This window comes from Mesoplodon mirus (assembly GCF_964341445.2).
Source record: "Mesoplodon mirus genome assembly, chromosome: 11".
Lineage (NCBI taxonomy): Eukaryota > Metazoa > Chordata > Mammalia > Artiodactyla > Ziphiidae > Mesoplodon > Mesoplodon mirus.
Window position 1 is genome coordinate 60,846,386 of NC_138987.1, and position 18,231 is coordinate 60,864,616.

The 18,231-nt window shown below is 39.6% G+C and overlaps 1 protein-coding gene across 1 annotated transcript in view; it reads left to right on the forward strand.

Annotated features, from left to right (window-relative positions):
• Positions 1-18,231, forward strand: part of RBMS2 (RNA binding motif single stranded interacting protein 2) — a 90,687-nt gene that overhangs the window by 2,084 nt on the left and 70,372 nt on the right. The gene's annotated exons all lie outside the window — the stretch shown is intronic.

Here is an 18,231-nt window from a genome sequence, read left to right on the forward strand (position 1 = left end):
TTGGGAGGCCCACAGCATTGTGTAAAGTATAAGATATTTAAGAAACAGTTTGTCATCCCAGGTGGTTAGAGTTTGGCAATGTCACGTTCTTTTTTTATTTTTGATTTGAAAAGGTCCTATCCAGTTAAATCTTTTTTTTTTTTTTTGTGGTACGCGGGCCTCTCACTGTTGTGGCCTCTCTCGTTGCGGAGCACAGGCTCCGGACACGCAGGCTCAGCGGCCATGGCTCACGGGCCCCGCCACTCCACAGCATGTGGGATCTTCCCGGACTGGGGCACGAACCCGTGTCCCCTGCATCGGCAGGCGGACTCTCAACCACTGCGCCACCAGAGCCCCCAGTTAAATCTTTGCAAAAGTACTAGCCAGCTGTGACATGGCCAGCTAAACCCGAAGCTTTTCATAAGCTTTCAGGTATCTCTAATAGTAGGTTTTTAGGCCAGTCCCTTGTTGTGCTAGAATTTTGTGGTGTATGGGGAAGGATTTTGAATTTTTAAATCAAAAGAGCTATATACTCTGTGGTACAAAATTGGAAACTTGATGCTTATGTTTGGAGGATGTATATTTGTTATGATTTACAGACTATCATTTGTTCTACTCTTTAGACTGTAGTTAGAATCTTAATTAGTCAGAGTGAAAGATTATTTCACATAAGTTATTTTTTTCATTAGCGTTTGTTCTGCAAAAGTTACTATTGGTGCACATTCCTTCCTGCCTTAGTTTCTCCATTTGTAAAAGGTAATCTTGCCTTTTACTGGGTAAAATATAAGTACTGGGAGCTCTGACATAATCATCTTCAATTCATTCAATGAATATTTTATTCATTGGCCTATAGTGTGCCAGGCCCAGTGCTAGGAAATCCAGAAATTAAAAACAAAAAGATTATTATTGGAAGAAATGAGAAAGCCAGTGTTTAAAATTCCTAATGAAAAATGCTGAGGTGAAGAGATATGGAAAAAGAAGTAGAAAGAAGGGGCATCTAACTAGGCTCGGGGTCAAGGATAGCTAAGATAAAGGGGGAGGGGCATCAATGGAGGTGGGGGATTGGAGCCAACTCTTTTTCTTTTTCCCATTCATGGATGGGTTTTTTAAAAAAAAATTTATTTTATTTATTTATTTTTGGCAGCATTGGGTCTTCGTTGCTGCACGTGGGCTTTCTCTAGCTGCGGTGAGCGGGGGCTACTCTTTGTTGCGGTGCACAGGCTTCTCATTGAGGTGGCTTCTCTTGTTGTGGAGCATGGGCTCTAGGCATGCAGGCTTCAGTAGTTGTGGCACGTGGGCTTCCATAGTTGTGGCTCGCAGGCTCTAGAGGGCAGGCTCAGTAGTTGTGGTGCACGGGCTTAGTTGCTCCGCAGCATGTGGGATCTTCCCGCACCAGGGCTCGAACCCGTGTCCCCTGCATTGGCAGGCGGACTCTTAACCACTGCACCACCAGGGAAGCCCTAAACCCACTTTTATTCATTAATTGTAAGTAGTACAGATATTCCAAAAATATAAACAGACAATGACATCCTACATTTCAAGTTTTTTTTTTTAATTTTTATTTATTATTTATTTTTATTTTTGGCTGCGTTTGGTCTTTGTTGCTGTGCGCGGGCTTCTTACTGCAGTGGCTTCTCTTGTTGCGGAGCACGGGCTCTAGGCGCGCAGGCTTCAGTAGTTGTGGCCTGCGAGCTCTCGAACGCAAGCTCAGTAGTTGTGGCACATGGGCTTAGTTGCTCCACGGCATGTGGGATCTTCCCCGGGCCAGGGCTCGAACCCGTGCCCCTGCATTGGCAGGCGGATTCTTAACCACTGTGCCACCAGGGAAGCCCCTCAAGTTTTTGAATACAACAGGTTTATCAAACCATGCACCTGTAAGCAAGGTAGTGAGAACCCCACAGCCCAGTCACAGTGGGAAGCAGATCTCCCCCACCCTCCAAATGGTATCTTGAAGGGGGTTACATGGCACGACATGGAACATGTAAAATCTGAGATACTACTAGCAAAGAAGCTCACGGGGCGCAAAGAGGAGGGTCTGCTCCAGGGGCAAGCCCCACAGCAGTAAAGGAATGGGGCAGGGGGCCAGACCCCTGCCTTCCCTCCCCTGCTTGAATGCAAGTATTTACCAGTATTAAAATAAAAGGACAGGGCTTCCCTGGTGGCGCAGTGGTTGAGAGTCCGCCTGCCGGTGCAGGAGACCCGGGTTCGTGCCCCGGTCCGGGAAGATCTCAGGTGCCGCAGAGTGGCTGGGCCCGTGAGCCATGGCCGCTGAGCCTGCGCGTCCAGAGCCTGTGCTCCGCAACGGGAAAGGCCACAACAGTGAAAGGCCTGCGTACCGCAAAAAAAAAAAAAATAAATAAAATAAAAGGACAAAACTAAAACCCCATTTTACAAAAAAGGCAACTGAGGGACAGTAGTGGCAAGTAACCGACTGAAGACCTGAACGGGAAAACAAGCTTATTTTCCGCAGACGCTTGACGTGTCTGGGACATGGGATACAGGACAGCCTTACGCGGGGGTTGCCTTACTGAATGAGGCCTCATGAACGGGGTAGGGGTAGCAAAACAGAACGTGATCCATTTCCCAGGGAATGACTGCCTTTAGACTTCCCATGCTTTTCGCACAGAGAAGTTTCTGGGCCACTGTTAACAGAGGTAAATTTATAAAACGGTCAAAATCTTTGGGAGGCAGGAGGGAATTAAACAGAAGGTCCCAGGTTAACTGAAGACAAATTTACTCAACCTCGCTATAGTAAGGGAGCCATGGACCTACAGAGTGTCCCCTCTACAGTGTGCAGAGTGGAAGCTCTGACCCTTTCCAAATTGGTCCTGTGTCCAAAGCTCCCCCTATGAGAGGGAAACGAACATCAGGCTTTTGATTTAGAAGCCCAATCAGAGAGACACACTGTGTCCCTGAAGAGGCACCTTAAAGAACTGAACCTGGAAGGTGGGCAGATTCCTGGCATGGCGTGAACTGGGGTCAACCAGGCCTGGTGGCCTATTGCTTCCCGAAGACCAGCCTCAAACAGGAAGGGCTGGTAGGAAACCCCGGAAGAGATCCTGGGGTGAACTGGCTCCCTCTCAATCTTGCCTTCCTCCAAAACTGAGTCTGGCCTGATTCCTCTAAGGAGCAAGTCTTGCAGTCATCTCTTGCCCCTAACACACTGTGAAACTGGAGACCAGAAGGTGCATAATGACTTCAGGCTGGCTCTGGTCCACACCGATGGACCCTGCTTAGACCTATTTGGCTGAGCTGCCTCTCCAGCAAAGGGAGGAGAGGGTGAGTGGGGGTGCGGCATTTCCAGTGAGGAACTGCATGGGGGCAGGGCAGGGTTCTGGCGAGAACGAGACCTCTGGAGCCGGGCTTCATGCAGAAGCAGCGGGACACTCCCACCAAGCCATCCTGGGCTCTGGTCACAAGTCCCTTGGAACACTTGGACAAGTCTGATAGGAAAGCAGGTGGTGCCAGCTCTTCCTTCACCTGGAGGCAAGGAGACCCAAGGCAGGGCAGAAAGGGGCCTTGGAACTGGATCAGCTTAGAGCCTCTTATTGCTTATTTAGTCAGAAAAGCGTGGCCGGACCCCATGGCAGATGTGGCCCAAGGGCTAACCCTTAGGATGGGGCTTGGGAGAGAGGCCCCTCCTGCAATATTAGGATAGGGGCCTAGGCCAGGGCCTTAGAATCAGAAGCTCCCATTTTCCTTCAGGAGGTGTCGCTCCTGGCCAGCCCTGGAGCCCTCTTCCCCTACCTGCTTGAAGCAGGATCACACAGGCACCAGGGAATGATGCCTGGGAAATGATCACATGGGCTTTGGGGACCCTGTTCTACTCATGTGACACCAAAGGGAAAGACAAAGCCTCACAACCTTGGGACAAGGAGGGGAGGTGGCATCACAATGCTAGAGAAGGATGCTAGGCAGTCAGAACACCAAGCTGCTACTCTACCACCTGGTCCCGGCTAGCTCCTCAGACTGCCCTAGTGTGTGGCCAGTCTGAAAAGGATAATGGGGCTAAGTCCTGAGTGGGCGGTGTTCTTGCACCTGAAGCAACTTACAAATGCTTTGTGACATCTGCCTCCAGGGAAAACAGAGAGGGGGTTAGGAACCCCCTCCCACCCGAGGGAGGGAGGGGAGGCCATGGTTAAGCCAGTGATGCTGAAGTGGGGCTCCCTCTGGGGGATCCCTTGTGTGGAGCCAACTCTTAAAGGTTGAGAGATGTTTGCAGGCACATAAGGAGAAAGGTGTTCCAGACAGAGGGCTCTGCAAGAACAAACATCATGAGAGGAACAGTTGAGGGACTCTAGATGAGTTTGGTTGGAGTGAGTTTGGTTGGGAGTGAGAATGTGTGGACCAGTGAAGCTGAGGATATACTGGGGGCTGCATTATGAAGAGTTTTGAATACTATGATAAGAATATTCAGCCACAGCCTAAAGGCAACTCCATAGTAAACTTCTTTTAAAGCTCCTCTTTCATTTAAACTTACCATCCCATTGCTTCCTAAAGAAACCCTCAGTTTCCTGCCATTACACTCATAACCAACATTTATCTCTTCAGATACTATTTAAGAGGAATCCTTCCTCCACTCTCAGGTTAATCTCTCTACTTACTTTGCTCTATTTTTCAACTTCTTCTGATGACTCCATCATTCAGCATTTAATTATGCTCAAGACTCTGCCATCTTAAGAAACAGCCACTATATTTTGACTCTTTTTGTGTGTGATTAAATTAAAATATATTTCAGTTAAGTAGCTTTATGTAATTCAGATTTTCCATCAATATTGCTTTTTTTTCTTTTTTTAAAATTTGAGATATAATTGCTATATTTTTACTCTTATCTGTATTCCTTCCATCACCAAGTTTTTTGAGAAAGTTGTTACACTTACCACTTCTTTATGCTCAGTTATTATTTATTATTTATTATGGTGAAACTTAGCTGATGCTGCCATTGTGTTGCTTTGGGCTCACAGGCTTTAAGGGATTCATTGGAGTTGAAAGTTTAAATAATAATTCATCAAGGTCAGCAAATAGATTAATATGTTTAAAAACTCCTAAGACATCATTAGTTAAGCACATGTATTGGAATAGGATTTTTTTTTTTAATTAATTAATTAATTTATTTATTTTTGCAGTACGCAGGCCTCTCACTGTTGTGGCCTCTCCCGTTGTGGAGCACAGGCTCCGGACGCGCAGGCTCAGCGGCCATGGCTCACGGGCCCAGCCGCTCCGCGGCATGTGGGATCCTCCTGGTCCGGGGCACGAACCCGTGTCCCCTGCATCAGCAGGCGGACTCTCAACCACTGTGCCACCAGGGAAGCCCAGGATTTTTTTTTAATTAAAAATTTTTTTTTTAAATTTGGCTGCACTGCACGGCATGTGGGATCTTAGTTCTCTGGCCAGGGATCGAACCTGGGCCCCGGCAGTGAAAGCGCTGAGTCCTAACCACCGGACCGCTGAGAATTCCCCTTGAATAGGGTTTAGATTCTGATACTAGAGCACTATGGTGCTGGTGCACATATTTTAACTTGATGTTAGACCTTCATGGAGTAAATGAAATATCCTCTAAGTTATCTATGATCTATTCCAGTATGCTTTCCTAATTCCTCTTTGGTTTAGCAGTTACACACAAATTTTATAGGACTGAAAAATATAAACATGAGCATGTCAAAACAAGTCACAATATTATCATCACACTGGTGAGATTTATGATGCCTAATACACGTTTTCTTTATTTTGCCAAATGTCTCCTGTAATTTGGCTTCTCTGATGTCCATAAGAATAGATTATAGCAAGTCCATATTATTATAAGATGCTAAGGGAATGTTGATTTTGCTAAAGTCTCTTAAAAATATTTTAAAAAGCTCTTTGTAGACTAAAGCTAATTTGAAAGAATTTGAACAGCAAAAAGAAAAAAACTTAAGTGATTGGTAGCATTTTCATACCTTTTTTTTTTTTTTTTTTGCAGTACGCGGGCCTCTCACTGTTGTGGCCTCTCCCGTTGTGGAGCACAGGCTCCAGACACGCAGGCTCAGTGGCCATGGCTCACGGGCCCAGCCGCTCTGCGGCATGTGGGATCTTCCCAGACCGGGGCACGAACCCGTGTCCCCTGCATCGGCAGGCGGACTCTCAACCACTGTGCCACCAGGGAAGCCCTCATACCTTTTTTAAACTTTTTTTAACCTAAAGAATATGAAAGATGTTTTCAGAATCTTATATTGCCATATAGTGACCAAAAACATTCTCTAAAAGACTAGGTAAAATTAATTTTTAACTACACTTATCTAGTTGAACACTCCATAAGCCATAATTTCTCAAGATGTTATGTAATTTGAAACGTTTTACATCATCCACTTTTACCTGTCAATTTGCTAAAAGCTGTTGTTACAGCTCTCTGATCTTTGGGAAATTTTTAGGTAAAACCATTTTAGATTATCAGGTAATTTATGTAGTAACTACTACTTAGGTAAGAGATTTTCAGAGCTAAGTGTATTTATTTACTGATTTGCATTTATTATTCCAGTCCAGTTTGATTAGGTGAAAAATTACAGAGGTGCCAAATAAATTTATGATATATGAAATGATTACTAATATAATATAATTGCCATTTTTTGAGAATTATTAAATACAGAAATGGAAAAAAGTAATAAGTACATATAAATTTTCTGTGATAGTTACTGGCAATACTAGTACTTGATTTCAAATTTTTATGAAATATTATCTTAGTTTTGATTTGCATGATTCTCATTCCTGTATTTATAACAGAGTTAAAATGATTTAAAAACTATTTAAGGAACTCTATAGGATTACAAGGTTTAACAGAATTTTTTTTCCTTTCTAAAAATTTTTTTTTAAACTTTTTAGTTTATATTGGGGTATAGCCAATTAACAATGTTGTGATAGTTTCAACAGAATTTTTATTATTCAGCATATAAGCTCAAGCAGGGAAAAAATATAGGTCATAAAACTTATCAATTAGCCAACTCATTAATAGAACCGTTTTCTTTTAAAATTTTATTTATTCATCTGGTTCAAAATTCAAAAGGTACAAATGGGCATATGGTGAAGTCACCCTCCTGTTTCTGTTTCCTAGCTACCCACTTCCCCTTTCCAGTGGCAAACGTTGTTATTGGTTTTCTATATATCCTTCCAGATATATTTTATTCATTTCTAAGCAATTATATTTTTTCCTCTTTTACACAAATGGTAATATAATATAAGCACTGTTTTATATTTTTCCTTAAATTTTTTTTTTTTACTATACGCCTTGGAGAACCTTCCAAATCAGTGTATAATGTGCTTCTTTTTATGGCTATGTAGTATTCCATTGTCTGGATGTATTATTATGTATTATTATTTTAAAAATCCCCTGTTGGTGAATATTTGTATTGTTTTCCATCTTTTGTTATTATTAGAATGACTTCATTTCCTGGTTTGTTTGGGACAGTCTCAGCTATGCCAATTGTCCCAGCTTAATTTTTTTTTTTTCTTTATTGGAGTATAATTGCTTTACAATGGTGTGTCTGCTTTGTAACATAGTGAATCAGCTATACATATATCCCCATATCTCCTCCCTCTTGCGTCTCCCTCCCACCCTCCCTATCCCACCCCTCTAGGTGGTCACAAAACACCAAGCTGGGGCTTCCCTGGTGGCGCAGTGGTTGAGAGTCCGCCTGCTGATGCAGGGGACACGGGTTCGTGCCCCGGTCTGGGAAGATCCCACATGCCGTGGAGCGGCTGGGCCCGTGAGCCATGGCCGCTGAGCCTGCGTGTCCGGAGCCTGTGCTCCGCAACGGGAGAGGCCACAACAGTGAGAGGCCCGCATACCGCAAAAAACAAAACAAAACAAAACACCAAGCTGACCTCCTTGTGCTATGCTGCTGCTTCCCACTAGCTATCTATTTTACATTTGGTAGTGTATATATGTCCAGCTTAAATATTAATAGTGTCCCCTTTCTCTTATAAAAGTGTGCCGATTTGGACAAAACAAAACAATTTATTTTATGGTTACCTTAGCTAATACAATGCTGCAGTGAATAAGATTACATATCCTTTTATTTTGCAAGTTTGCAAATATAACTGTAAGTTGAATCCTAGAAGTAGAATTGCTGAGTCAAAGAGCCCGCATGCAACAACGAAGACCCAATGCAGCCAAAAATAAATAAATAAATTTATTTTTTTAAAAAAGGTATATACGTTTGTAATTTTGATAGATGTTGCCATATTGCCTTCCATATTGATCATACCATTTTCCACTCTCACCAACAATCAGAAGAGTACTTGTTTTTCCACCCTTACCTCAGTTCATTATCACTTTGTTTTTTAATGTTTGTTTTTCCAATAGGTATAAAATGGTATCTCAGTGTTTGTTTTTTTTTTCAGTGTTGTTTTTATTTTACTTTTTAAAAATTACCAGTGAGGTTGAGCATCTTTTTATGTGTTTAAGAACCATTTGTGTTTCCGTTTTTATGAATTATTCATGTATTTTCCTATGTTTTTGTTGGATATTAGCCTTTTGTGAAATGAGTTGCATACATTCCTCCTCCTCCCAGTTTATCATTTGACTTTTGGTTTTCCTTTTGCAGTTTTGCCATGTAGGAATTTTTTATCTTTACATAGTCAGATTTCTTCATCTGTATTTTCTATTCAATGAATATCAAAATCCATTATTCAGCTGGAATCACATGTGATCTTTGATTTCCTCATCCTTCAGATCCTATAATAGGTCTCAAATCCATCTACTTCTCCCCATTCTTACTATTCTAGTTAAGCTTCTTAATTTAGTTCTCCCTCCCATCAGTTTCACTCAACTTCTGTTCTTAATAGCATAGCCACAAGTGATCTTTCAGTAATGCAAATCTGGTTATGTTGTGTTTTTATGGAACCATTGATGATTTCCCAAATCTAACATAACTTAAAATATAGAGAAAAATGAATGGGGAAAGAAACAAATGACAGATGAGGACACTTAGCAAATATAGATTACTCTTTTTTTTTAAGATTTATTTATTTATTCATTTTATAATTTTTATTTTTGCTGCGTTGGGTCTTCGTTTCTGTGCAAGGGCTTTCTCTAGTTGTGGCAGGCAGGGGCCACTCTTTATTGCGGTGTGCGGGCCTCTCACTATCGCGGCCTCTCTTGTTGCGGAGCACAGGCTCCAGGTGTATGGGCTTTAGTAGTTGTGGCACATGGGCTCAGTAGTTGTGGTTCGTGGGTTCTAGAGCGCAGGCTCAGTAGTTGTGACACACGGGCTTAGTTGCTCCGCGGCATGTGGGATCTTCCTGGACCAGGGCTCGAACCCGTGTCCCCTGCATTAGCAGGCAGATTCTGAACCACTGTGCCACCAGGGAAGCCCTGATTTGCTTTTAAGAAATAAAATCTGGCAAAGGTTTCTCTCCTTTGTTGGCATTCAAGAAGCAAACTGCCATTTTGTGAGCTGTCCTAAGGAGAAGGCCACATGATAAGAAACTAAAGGCAGCCCCTAGCCAACACGCAGCAAGAAATTGAGGCCCTCATCTAACAGCCTGCAAAGAACTGAATGCTGCCAAAAGTCATGTGACAGAAGTGGATCCTTCCCAACTTGAGCCTCAGATGAGAACTCAGCCCTGGCCAACACTGACTATAGCGTAGCTAAGCCATGCCCAGACAACTGACCCATAGAAACTGTGAGATAATAAATATGTGTTGTTATATACTACTAAGTTTACGATAATATTTTATGCAGTAGTAGACAACTAATATACTGTGTTAAATGGAGGGAAACAATCAAAAATATGGAGGCTCTCCCCAAAGTAACTTATAAACTTAACACAGTTCCAATTAAAATCTCAACAGGGTTTTGCACAGAATTTTCATGAATCCTAAAATTTTATTGATAGTAGAAGACAAAACAGAAGCCAAGATAATTTTGTAAAAGAGTGAAGAAGGGTCTGGACTTCTCTACAGGATATCAAAACTTTATAAAGCTGTGTGGTAAAGATGTGATTAACTTTTTAAGAAACTGCCAGTTTTCCAAAGTGGCTTACCATTTTACATTCCCACCAGCAATGTATGAGAGTTTTGGTTTCTCTACATCCTCATCATCACTTACTATTGTCTGTCTTTTTTATTATAGCCATTCTAATGGGCATGTAGTAGTATCTCATTGTGGTTTTAATTTGCATTTCCCTAAAACCCAATGATTCTGAACAGCTTTTTATGTGCTTATTAGTCATTTGGGTGTCTTTGGTGAAGTGTCTGTTCAAGTCTTTTGCACATTTTAAAATTGGGTTATTGTCTTATTATTGAGTCATAAGAGTTCTTTGTATATTCTAGATACAAGTCTTTTTTCAGATATGTGATTTGCAATATTTTCTTCCAGCCAGTGGCTTGTTTTTTCATTTTCTTAATGGTATCTCTTAAAAATCAAAAGTTTTAAATTTTATTGAAGTACAATTTATCATATTTTTCTTTTATGCCTCATGCTTTTGGTGTTGTCTCTGAGAATTCTGCTAGCCCAGAGTCATGAAGATTTTCTCCTGTTTTCTTCTAGAAGACTATAGTTTTAAGCTTTTTCATTTAATTCGGTGATCCATTTTGAATTAATTTTTGTGTATGGTATGAGGTAAGGGTCTAAGTTTTTCTTTTTTGCATGTGGATATCCAATTATTCCAGCACTATTTGTGGAAAACTTCTTTCCTCATTGAAATGTCTTGACACCTTTGTTGAAAATCAGTTGACCATTAATATAAGTGTTTCTTTCTGGTCTCTCAATTCTGTTGCATTGATTTACATTCCTATCTTTATAATAATACCACATTCTCTTGAGTACTTTAGCTTTCTCGTAAGCTTTGAAATCAATTACAGTTAGTGTAAATCTTTCAATTGTTCTTTTTCAAAATTGTTTTGGTTCTCCTAGGTCTTTTGCACTTTGATCAGCTTATCAACTTCTACAAAGAACCCTACTAGGATTTTGAGAGGAATTGCATTTAAACTATATATCAATTTTGGGGAAATTACCATCTTAACAATTACTACTTTAATTTCTCTCAGCAATGTTTTATACTTTTTGGTGTATAAATTTTACATTTGTTTCGTTAAATTTATTCCTATTTAAGTCCTTTTGATATTATTATGAATGGAATTGTTTTCTTAATTTCATTTCAGTCTGTTTATTGCCAGTGTATAGAAATATAGTTGATTTTTATATATTGATCTTGTATCCTGTGACCTCCCTGGACTCATTTACTAATTCTAGTAGTTTTATTGTGGGTTCCTTAGAATTTTCTACATAGACTATCATGTCTTGAATAAGGACAGTTTTATTTCTTCCTTTCCAATCTGGATTCCTTTAAGCTATTTGGTTTTGGTTTTGTTGTTTGTTTGCTTTTTCTTAGGGCATTATCTAGAACTTCCAGCATAATGTTGAATAGAAATGGTGAGAGCAGACACCTTTGCCTTGTTCCTGATTTTACAGGGAATGCATTCAGTCTTTTAGCGTTAGGTATGAAGTTAGCTGTAGGGTATTTATAACTTTTTCGTCTATCAAAATGAGGAAATTTCCTCCTATTATTAGCTGGGAGATTTTATCATGAATGAATATCAGATTCTGTCAAATACTAGTTCTGCATTTACTGAGATGATCATGGGGATTTTGCCTTTATTCTTTTAATATGCCAAATTACATTACTTGATTTTTGAACATTTAACCAGCCTTGGGTTCCTGGCACTAACTGCAGTTGGTCATGGTGTTTACACCTCTTTTATATGTTCCTGAATTCAGTTTGCTAATACTTTTAAATTTTTATTTATTTAATTAATTTATTTTTGGCTCTATTGGGTCTTTGTTGCTGCGCGTGGGCTTTCTCTTGTTGCGGCGAGTGGGCTTCTCATTGCTGTGGCTTCTCTAGTTGCGGAGCATGGGCTCTAGGCATGCGGGCTTCATTAGTTGTAGCATGTGGGCTCGGTAGTTGTGGCTTGCGGGCTCTAGAGCACAGTCTCAGTAGTTGAGGCACAAGGGCTTAGTTGTTCTGCAGCATGTGGGATCTTCCTGGACTAGGGCTCGAACCCGTGTCCCCTGCATTGGCAGGCGGATTCTTAACCACTGCGCCACCAGGGAAGTCCCTCGGTTTGCTAATAATTTTGTTGAGGTTTTTTACATCGACGTTCATAACGGATATTTGTATATAGTTTTTTTTCCTTATGATACCCAATCAGTTTTTAACCTAATGATTTTTAATAACATTTGATAATCATTACCCAAATGAACGTTTCACTAGGGGTTACAAAGTGGTGCTATTCTATCATTCCTTAGTTATTATTTTAAATTCTTCTATAAATAAGGACTTTGCTTCATCAACTATTTGGTCATGCAGGGATACAGTTCATATAGAAAAAGTAGGCTGTATATTTGATTTGTTTCTCTTTACTTGCTAAGTTATAGAATAATAAGTTGGTTCTGTAATATCCTCCAAAGGTGATCAGAGTTTTAAAAATTATTATGATTTTGAACAGCTATGATATGTTTACATTCTTTGCAGTTGTTATTCTTTTTGATGCTCAAATGTCCCATCACTGGACAGTGGGAGTCCCCTCAAGTTGACTCTTGAATTCTTTCACACAACCCCAAGTAGTTTTGTTTTGGTTTTTTTTTGATGGTTGACGGATCTTTTATTAACAGTCGAAAGACTTCACACTTGTTACAATAGGAGAATAAGTGTTTCTTTAATGAATAATTAAATGAAAACTACCTAGGACCTTATAGGATTTTTAACGTGTACTAGATTTGATACATATCTTAGAAAATAGGACTAGCTTGCTGGAATCATGAGGGTATGACCGAAAATTAGAAACAGTAATTTATAAAACATTCACCTAGATCCACCAGAGGGCAGACAGCAGAAGCAAGAAGAACTACAATCCTGCAGCCTGTGGATCAAAAACCACATTCACAGAAAGATAGACAAGATGAAAAGTCAGAGGGCTATGTACCAGGTGAAGGAACAAGATAAAACCCCAGAAAGACAACTAAATGAAGTGGAGATAGGCAACCTTCCAGAAAAAGAATTCAGAATAATGATAGTGAAGATGATCCCGGACCTCGGGAAAAGGATGGAGGCAAAGATCGAGAAGATGCAATAAATGTTTAACAAAGACTTAGAAGAATTAAAGAACAAACAGAGATGAACAATACAATAACTGACATGAAAACTACACTAGAAGGGATCAATAGCAGAATAACTGAGGCAGAAGAACGGTTAAGTGACCTGGAAGACAGAATGGTGGAATCCACTGCTGCAGAACAGAATAAAGAAAAAAGAACGAAAAGAAATGAAGACAGCCTAAGAGACCTCTGGGACAATATTAAACGCAACAACATTCGCATTATAGGGGTCCCAGAAGGGGGAGAGAGAGAGAAAGGACCTGAGAAAATATTTGAAGGGATTATAGTCGAAAACTTCCCTAACATGGGAAAGGAAATAGCCACCCAAGTCCAGGAAGCACAGCGAGTCCCATACAGGATAAACTCAAGGAGAAACACGCCGAGACACATAATAATCAAACTGGCAGAAATTAAAGACAAAGAAAAATTATTGAAAGCGGCAAGGGAAAAACAACAAATAACATACAAGGGAACTCCCGTAAGGTTAACAGCTGATTTCTCAGCAGAAACTCTACAAGCCAGAAGGGAGTGGCATGATATACTTAAAGTGATGAAAGGGAAGAACCAACAACCAAGATTACTCTACCTGGCAAGGATCTCATTCAGATTCGATGGAGAAATCAAAAGCTTTACAGACAAGCAAAAGCTAAGAGAATTCAGCACCACCAAACCAGCTCTACAACAAAGCTAAAGGAACTTCTCTAACCAGGAAACACAAGAGAAGAAAAGGACCTACAAAAACAAATCCAAAACAATTCAGAAAATGGTCATAGGAACATACATATCTATAATTACCTTAAACATGAATGGATTAAATGCTCCAACCAAAAGACACAGGCTTGCTGAATGGATACAAAAACAAGACCCATATTTATGCTGTTTACAGGAGACCCACTTCAGACTTAGGGACACAGACAGACTGAAAGTGAGAAGATGGAGAAAGATATTCCATGCAAATGCAAATCAAAAGAAAGCTGGAGTAGCAATACTCATTTCCAATAAAATAGACTTTAAAATAAAGATGTTACAAGGGACAAGGAAGGATACTACATAATGATCAAGGGATCAATCCAAGAAGAAGATATAATAATTATAAATATACATGCACCCAACATAGGAACACCTCGATACATAAAGCAACTACTAATAGCTATAAAAGAGGAAATCGACAGTAACACAGTAATAGTGGGGGACTTTAACACCTCACTTACACCAATGGACAGATCATCCAAAATGAAAATAAATAAGGAAACAGAAACTTTAAATGACAAAATAGACCAGACAAATTTAATTGATATTTATAGGACATTCCATCCAAAAACAGCAGATTACACTTTCTTCTTAAGTGTGCATGGAACATTCTCCAGGATAGATCACATCTTGGTTCACAAATCAAGCCTCAATAAATTTAAGAAAATTGAAATCATATCAAGCGTCTTTTCTGACCACAATGCTATGAGATTAGAAATCAATTACAGGGAAGAAAACGTAAAAAACACAAACATATGGAGGCTAGACAATACGTTACTAAATAACCAAGAGATCACTGAAGAAATCAAAGCGGAAATCAAAAAATACCTAGAGACAAATGACAATGAAAACACGATGATCCAAAACCTATGGGATGCAGCAAAAACAGTTCTAAGAGGGAAGTTTATAGCTATACAAGCCTACCTCAAGAAACAAGAAGAATGTCAAATAAATAATCTAACCTTACACCTAAAGGAACTAGAGAAAGAAAAACAAACAAAACCCAAAGTTAGAAAGAAAGAAATCATAAAGATCAGAGCAGAAATAAATGAAATAGAAACAAAGAAAACAGTAGCAAAGATCAGTAAAACTAAAAGCTGGTTCTTTGAGAAGATAAACAAGATTGATAAACCATTAGCCAGACTCATCAAGAAAAAGAGGGAGAAGACTCAAATCAATAAAATTAGAAATGAAAAAGGAGAAGTTACAACGGACACTGCAGAAATACAAAGCATCCTAAGAGACTACGACAAGCAGCTCTATGCCAATAAAATGGACAACCTGGAAGAAATGGACAAATTCTTAGAAAGGTATAACCTTCGAAGACTGAACCAGGAAGAAATAGAAAATATGAACAGACCAATCACAAGTAATGAAATTGAAACTGTGATTAAAAACCATCCAACAAACAAAAGTCCAGGACCAGATGGCTTCACAGGTGAATTCTATCAAACATTTAGAGAAGAGCTAACACCCATCCTTCTCAAACTCTTCCAAAAAATTGCAGAGGAAGGAACACTCCCAAACTCATTCTATGAGGCCACCATCACCCTGATACCAAAACCAGACAAAGATACTACAAAAAAGAAAATTACAGACCAATATCACTGATGAATATAGATGCAAAAATCCTCAGCAAAATACTAGCAAACAGAATCCAACAACACATTAAAAGGGTCATACACCATGATCAAGTGGGAGTTATCCCAGGGATGCAAGGATTCTTCAATATACGCAAATCATCGATGTGATACACCATATTAACAAATTGAAGAATAAAAATCATATGATCATCTCAATAGATGCAGAAAAAGCTTTTGAAAAAATTCAACACCCATTTATGATAAAAGCTCTCCAGAAAGTGGGCATAGAGGGAACCTACCTCAAGATAATAAAGGCCATATATGACAAACTCACAGTAAACATCATTCTCAATGGTGAAAAACTGAAAGCATTTCCTCTAAGATCAGGAACAAGACAAGGATGTCCACTCTCACCACTATTATTCAACTTAGTTTTGGAAGTTCTAGCCACGGCAATCAGAGAAGAAAAAGAAATAAAAAGAATACAAATTGGAAAAGAAGAAGTAAAATTGTCACTGTTTGCAGATGACGTGATACTATACATAGAGAATCCTAAAAATGCCACCAGAAAACTACTAGAGCTAATCAATGAATTTGGTAAAGTTGCAGGATACAAAGTTAATGCACAGAAATCTCTTGCATCCCTATACACTAATGATGAAAAATCTGAAAGAGAAATTAAGGAAACATTCCCATTTACCATTGCAACAAAAAGAATAAAATACCTAGGAATAAACCTACCTAGGGAGACAAAAGACCTGTATGCAGAAAACTATAAGACACTGATGAAAGAAATTAAAGATGATACCAACAGATGGAGAGATATACCATGTTCTTGCATTGGAGGAATCAATATTGTGAAAATGACTATACTACCCAAAACAATCTACAGATTCAATGCAATCCCTATTGAATTACCAATGGCATTTTTTATGGAACTGAAACAAAAAATCTTAAAATTTGTTTGGAGACACAAAAGACCCCGAATAGCCAAAGCAGTCTTGAGGGGAAAAAATGGAGCTGGAGGAATCAGACTCCCTGACTTCAGACTATACTACAAAGCTACAGTAATCAAGACAATATGGTACTGGCACAAAAACAGAAACATAGATCAATGAAACAAGATAGAAAGCCCGGAGGTAAACCCACGCACCTATGGTCAACTAATCTATGACAAAGGAGGCAAGGATATACAATGGAGAAAAGACAGTCTCTTCAATAAGTGGTGCTGGGGGGCTTCTCTGGTGGCGCAGTGGTTGAGAGTCCACCTGCTGATGCAGGGGACACGGGTTCGTGCCCCGGTCCGGGAAGATCCCACATGCCGCGGAGCGGCTGGGCCCGTGAGCCATGGCCACTGATCCTATGCGTCCAGAGCCTGTGCTCCGCAATGGGAGAGGCCACAACACTGGGAGGCCCGCGTACCGCAAAAGAAAAAAAAAAAGGAAAAAAAATGATGCTGGGAAAACTGGACAACTACATGTAAAAGAATGAAATTAGAACACTCTCTAACGCCACACACAAAAATAAACTCAAAATGGATTAGAGACCTAAATGTAAGACCTGACACTCTAAAATTCTTAGAGGAAAACATAGGAAGAACACTCTTTGACATAAATCACAGCAAGATCTTTTTTGATCCACCTCCTAGAGTAATGGAAATAACAAAAATAAACAGATGGGACCTAATGAAACTTAAAAGCTTTTACACAGCAAATGAAACCATAAACGATGAAAAGACAACCCTCAGAATGGGAGAAAATATTTGCAAACGAATCAACGGACAAAGGATTAATCTCCAAAATATATAAACAACTCATGCAGCTCAATATTAAAGAAACAAACAACCCAATCCAAAAATGAGCAGAAGACCTAAATAGACCTTTCTCCAAAGAAGACATACAGATGGCCAAGAAGCATTTGAAAAGCTCCTCAACATCACTAATTATTAGAGAAATGCATATCAAAACTACAGTGAGGTATCACCTCACACCAGTTAGAATGGGCATCATCAGAAAATCTACAGACAACAAATGCTGGAGAGGGTGTGGAGAAAAGGGAACCCTCTTGCACTGTTGGTAGGAATGTCAATTGATACAGCCACTATGGAGAACAGTATGGAGGTTCCTTAAAAAACTAAAAATAGAATTACTATATGATCCAGCAATCCCACTACTGGGCATATACCCAGAGAAAACCATAAATCAAAAAGACACATGCACCCCAATGTTCACTGCAGCACTATTTACAATAGCCAGGTCATGGAAGCAACCTAAATGCTCATCGACAGATGAATGGATAAAGAAGATGTGGTACATATATACAATGGAATATTACTCAGCCATAAAAAGGAACGAAATTGGGTCATTTGTTGAGACGTGGATGGATCAAATATCGTATATTAACGCATGTATGTGGAACCTAGAAAAACGGTACAGATGAACTGGTTTGCAGGGCAGAAGTTGAGACACAGATGTAGAGAACAAATGTATGGACACCAAGGGGTGAAAGCCGTGGGGGGGTGGGGATGGTGGTGTGATGAATTGGGCGATTGGAATTGACATGTATACACTGATGTGTATAAAATGGATGACTAATAAGAACCTGCTGTATAAAATAAATAAATAAATAAATAAACATTCACCTAATAGCTTTCCTAAACATTAGTTCCCCTGAAATTAAATCAGGAAATAAAATTTCTGTTATACCCAGTTTTAGATGTGATTCATAACAGATGTTAATTTTATAATTTTGATGCTACCTTTTTAAAGGTACTCAATAAAAATTCA